The sequence below is a fragment of the Aegilops tauschii genome, chromosome 2 (genome assembly GCF_002575655.3).
Source record: "Aegilops tauschii subsp. strangulata cultivar AL8/78 chromosome 2, Aet v6.0, whole genome shotgun sequence".
Classification (NCBI taxonomy): domain Eukaryota; kingdom Viridiplantae; phylum Streptophyta; class Magnoliopsida; order Poales; family Poaceae; genus Aegilops; species Aegilops tauschii.
The window spans coordinates 264,098,105-264,104,180 of NC_053036.3; positions in this window are offsets into that span (position 1 = coordinate 264,098,105).

The following is a 6,076-nucleotide window of genomic DNA, read 5'->3' on the forward strand; positions in this document are numbered from 1 at the left end:
ATCACTTACCTCCTCACACTACTGGAATCAGCTTCTTTGCCGTCTGCCATGGCAGACGGCAAAGGCATAGATCACGGATGGCAAACTTCTTTGCCGTCCGCCAGCAGGCGACAAACTGTCTGTCTGAAAACATGTGCCAGCGAAGGCCTTCTTTGCCGTCCACTTCCAGGAAATGGACGGCAAAGGATTGTGCCGTCCGCCATCCGAGGCCAGCAGACGGCATAGACAACGAACGGCAGTGCGGTTGCGTGACAGCCGTTAGGGGGTTAACGGCGCTCTTTGCCGTCTGCCAGCGGACGGCAAAGAGTCAAAGCTCTTTGCCGTCCGCTGATAGACGGCAAAGAGCTCAGCTAGGCAGCACTGGGAAGCTGTCACGTGGCCAGCTATGTCGTCCACCAGCAGATGGCAAAGTGATTTGAATCTTTGTCGTCTATTGGCAGACGACAAAGTGACCAAATAGGCAGCCAGTGTTCCCAGTTTTTACAGTAGCTGCCACGTGTCCTCCTTGCCGTCCGCTAGCAGACGGCAAAGAGCTTCGCCGTCTGCTAGCAGACGGCAAAGAGGGTACATATCCCCTGTTTTTATTTGAATCCATTTAATTTCACAGGAATTCACACACAGATATACATTTTTTTTTCACATGCACAGCGGACATATGATGTATCCAACACATAGCTCCATCCATGACAACATAATACATAATAAGAAACAAAGTTCCATCCATACATATTACAGTAACATCACAATGTTCATCCAACACATTGTTCCATGCATCCATACAACAAGTTCCACATTTTTCATCGATAGAAACGAAAAAAAGAAAAGGGAAACAAGCACTCCATCCATGCAAGCTTCCATATAGTGAATTAAATCTGCAAAATGGGAAACAAGAAAGTTAAAAGAAGAAGACTAGAATCAGAAGAAGAAGAAGAAGAAAATGAAGAAGAAGAAGAAGTAAGCATACTTAGGTAAAATGGAGCTAACCTAGCTAATTATGCCATTTTTGAGTGAACTAAGCATATTATGCCATTTTTTATATAACTTAGAGCTAACTTCATTTTAGAGAAAAAGAAGAAGAAAACTAGAAGAAGAAGAAGAAGACTCGAAGAAGAAGAAGAAACTTCTTCTTCTTCTTCTTCTTTTCTTCATATTCCTTCTTTTCTTCCTCTTCCTGGATTTTCTTCATCTTATTATGTCATTTGTGGACTAAATAGGCTAAATTATGTCATAAATGGACTAAATAGGCTAAATAAGAAGAAAAATGCCATTTTGAGCTTACCTAGCTAATTATGCCATTTTTACCTAACTAAGCATATTATGCCATTTTTGATATAACTTAGAGCTAACTTCATTTTGGAGAAAAGAAGAAGAAGAAAACTAGAAGAAGAAGAAGAACAAGAAGAACAAGAAGAAGAAGAAAAAGAAGGAGAAGAAAAGAAGAAGAATGGACTAAACAACTTCTTCTTCTTCTTCTTCCTCTTCTTATTCTTCTTCTAGTCTTCTTCTTCTTCTTCTACTACTTTTCTTCTTCTTCTTTTCTTCCTATTCCTTCTTTTCTTCCTCTTCCTTGATTTTCTTCATCTTATTATGTCATTTGTGCACTAAATAGGCTAAATTATGTCATAAATGGACTAAATAGGCTAAATAAGAAGAAACATGCCATTTTTGGGCTTACCTACCTAATTATGCCATTTTTGACCTAACTAAGCATATTATGCCATTTTTGATATAACTTAGAGCGAACTTCATTTTGGAGAAGAAGAAGAAAACTAGAAGAAGAAGAAGAAGAAGAAGTCTTCTTCTTCTTCTTTTCTTCCTATTCTGTCTTTCCTTCCTCTTCCTTGATTTTCTTCATCTTGTTATGTCATCGGTAGACTAAATAGGCTAAATTATGTCAAAAATGGACTAAACACGCTAAATAAGCAGAAGGAGTGGTCTATGCTTGTCGGGAGCCATGCTGCACCAAAGATCATTTCCAATAATGTCTCGTTAGCAAGTTCGCAAACTGAAATGTGAATAGTAGTAAGCAACGACCATTCAAATCAAACTCAGCAATCTGGGGCATCGGCGGAGGGGCCTGACCGTTTTTGTCGCACATGGTCTGCACATTTGGTTCTCACGAGTCAGTCATATTAGATAGTAATGCGAACATTACATGCATGATTGGGCTAATATGCACGAGAAACGTACCACGATGAGCTCGTATAGGGCCCGGTTAGCGCTGTCATTCCGGTTCCTCTCCTCCTCCAACAGCTTAGCTGTCCTCTCCTCCATCTCCCTCTCCCTCTCCGCCGCCTCCCTTTGTGCCTCCCTTTTTGCCTCCTCTAAAAGCGCCTGTGTCTTCAATCTCTCTTTCTCAACAATAGCCTGCAACACACCACTCCTCGTTAGCATTGTAATCATCGACGGACGCACACACAATGTAATGGAGGAAAGGTGAGAGAGTCCATATAACTAACCGCCATGGCGAGCTCCACGGGCCGTGCACGAGGCGTTATCTCAGGATCAGAGCTACTCAGGCGCTTCTTGATCTGCGGGAGAGTCTTAGGACAACGCATCAGTCCATCACCAATGGCTTGAGAGCCATGGGACCTCCCGCCACGAGATATCATCACCAGCTCTGTATCAAAAGGATCCTGGCTCGGGTTAAAGTCCTCCCCTTTCCTCGCCTTCCCCTCGCCTCTGTACTTCACAAGCTTGTGGTGGGAGGACTTGTTGGTGAAGCTCTCTGGATGAGCAATCATGCATATAAGAGATCAAAGAAACTCAAATAACTTTCATGGATATAAAAAGATAGATCTAATCATAAACTCAAAGTTCATCGATCCCAACAAACACACCGCAAAAGAGTTACATCATATGGATCTCCAAGAGACCATTGTATTGAGAATCCAGCGAGAGAGAGGAAGCCATCTAGCTACTAACTACGGACCCAAAGGTGTACAAAGAACTACTCACGCATCATCGGAGAGGCACCAACGGAGGTGGTGAACCCCATCCGAGATGGTGTCTAGATTGGATCTGGTGGTTCTGGACTCTGCGGCAGCTGGATGAATATTTCGTCGATGCCTTTAGGGTTTCTGGAATATTGGGGTATTTATAGAGCAAAGAGGTGGTCCGGGGGCAACCGAGGTGGGCACAACCCACCAGGGCACGCTTGGGCCTCCCGGCGCGCCCTCGTGGGTTGTGCCCCCCTCCGGGCAACCCCCAGGCGTAGCCAGGGCCCATTGTGTTCCTTCTGGCCCATAAAAATTCTCCGTGGAGTTTCGTGGCATTTGGACTCCGTCTGATATTGATTTTCTGCTACGTAAAGAACATGGAAAAACAGCAACTGGCACTTGGCACTATGTTCATAGGTTAGTACCAAAAAAGATATAAAATGATTATAAAACATCCAAGATTGATAATATAAAAGCATGGAACAATAAAAAATTATAGATACGTTGGAGACGTATCACGTTGCACGTAACATCAAGATGCATTTGTATGAGTAGTTTATCTTGTGAGAGAAAAGGATGAACGAGGGAAGGCCTTATTTGCAAATGTGGAGAGGGGTGTGGGTATCTTTTTGCAAAATTTCCATACTTTTCTTCCTATCCGTCAGATATAAATTGGACGGCCTATATTGCAGGTTGGCAGGCACACCATCATCACCAACTCTGTAAGAGTAGTAGACTAGCAAGATGCCCGTGCGTTGCACGGAACATCAAGATACATTTGTATGAGTAGTTTATCTTGTGGGAGAAAAGGATGAACGAGGGAAGGCCTTATTTGCAAATGTGGAGAGGGGTGTGGGTATCTTTTTGCAAAATTGCCATAGTTTCCTTCCTATCCATCAGATATAAATCGGATGTCCTATATTGTAGGATGGCAGGCACACCATCATCAACAAATCTGTTTTTTTATAAGAGTAGAGATATAGACTACTACTACCAATGTGCCGGCCCGTGCGTTGCAATGGATACAAAGTAGTAGAATAATACTTGTTCACGGGCTTCAAATATAAACACTCTAGTTTTGATATACATATATCAGTAAAAATAAATCATGCTTCACTCAAAATATATTCCTCTGGCTGTTTTCATGAGGTGAGGGATGGGTGTGGCTGGTTTAAAGATAACAGGTTTAAAAAAATTAGGGCTGTTTTTTTACATTTTGTTGTGTGGCACGGCATCCGGTGCACCTAAGCGTTTGAAAAAATTGAGTTTGGGTCGGTGGCACACCCTGCGGCAAGATGCCCGTGTGGGCTTCTTCTATAACTAGCAAGATGCCCCTACATTGCAGGGAACATCAAGATGATTTTTTTTACAAAACACCTGTTGTGATTGACCCTTGCAGGAGAAATCCCATGTGTAAAAACTAATGATATCTCTAGAATATTATCGGAAAAATGGTATCTTTGGAATAAGTTTTCTCTACTATTGTTCCTTGCAGTGAGCCGTATGCAATGCATGTGTCAGCAGACATGACAGATTGCCCATGGAAGTTGAACCACGCCGACTATCACATTTCTACCACTGCCACACGTGATTCCCATGACGCCGCTCCAACCCACGTCACGACGTCCCCCGACGTGCGCCTCACCCCTCTCAGCCTCACCGCTCCTCTGCCTTTGTGTGCATGACATGCGGGCCAGCTGAACTGCGGTGATCATCAAGTTTCTACCACAGCCACACCCGATTGGGCGCGGTTTGCCTGCTCCACTCCTATGCTCTGATACGTACTCCCGCACCATCGAATTTTCATCCAGCGGCTGTGACACATTTCGTCCCAGGCATCAATACTCAGCTACAGTAATTCTGTACTATAGGTAGTACCCGCCGGTGTGGCCATCTACGCCCCGTAACGCCCCGACGCCCAGCTATGGCACCCTCGCCACGGCCACGCCACCACCGGTCGGTTCATCTCGAACGAGTGAGTCGCGAACCATGCCACCACCATGAGAATGACATGTGGGCCAGCCGCATTTAATGCCCACATGTCATTGACTCATAGGTCGGAGCACTAAGCCACTGAAGCTCGGTCCCGTGGGCCCCGAGAGGGAAATGTAACTCCTACGGCAGGCCTTGTTGTGCTCCCACAGTACGAACTCGTGCCAAACCCGGAATTTGTTTCTTACAACTACCAATGTGTCGGCCCGTGCGTTGCAATGGATCCAAAGTATACCTATTTAGTGGAGTGCACTCTAAACACATTATCTATTTATTTTTCTCTAGCCTTTCCTAGCAGCGCAACCAAGCCACATAAGCTTCATGGGTGCCCCCCACATCATATTATTCATACTACGTTGACTAAAAAAAGACAAATCACCCAAAACAAGATCTTCCCGTTTTTTGTTCCTACAATGTTGTGCCGTGCACGTACCTAGTTGTATAGTGGTAGTACTAGTTGTAGTACAAACTTCGTACTAGTAGGAGTAGTAGTACGGAATTCTCCTACTCTATCAACGAGCCCCATCTGACACCAAATTTCTTGGCTTCCATGCTATAGCTAGATCCTCCCCTCCTCGTTTCTGTTTTCCAATGCGGCGGGCGGGGTGCGGTTTGCCAATAGTCGGTTTTCTCAACCGCGGTCCCACATGAAAGTGAAAATTCTAGGCAACACGCCTTCCCTAGCTATGTGGCGTGCCGGACGGGCCATGGAGTACTCCCGATTCCCGGGCGTGGGGGGGGGGGGGTTGCGACGCGGACGCGACAGGCCTTTTCCTTTTACTAGCAATGTGCCCGTGTGTTGCGATGGATCCAAGGTAGTAGAATAGTAGTACTTGTTCACAAACTTGAAAGAAAACACTCCTGTTTTGATATACATATATACCACTAAAAATATATTACTGTTCACTCAAAATATATTTTTGAGGCTGTTTTTATGATGTGAGGGAGGGATGTGGTTGCTTTCAATATAATAAGGGGTTTTCTGCAAATTGGAGTAGAGAAGTGGGCTATTGTTGCAAAAATGCCACAACTTACCTCACAGCCGTTAGATGCAGATCTAATGGTCAGAAACGATGGATGGTAGACACACCACCATCACCAACTGTGTCTTTTATAGGAGTAGGAGTAGAGAAACATGTATAAAT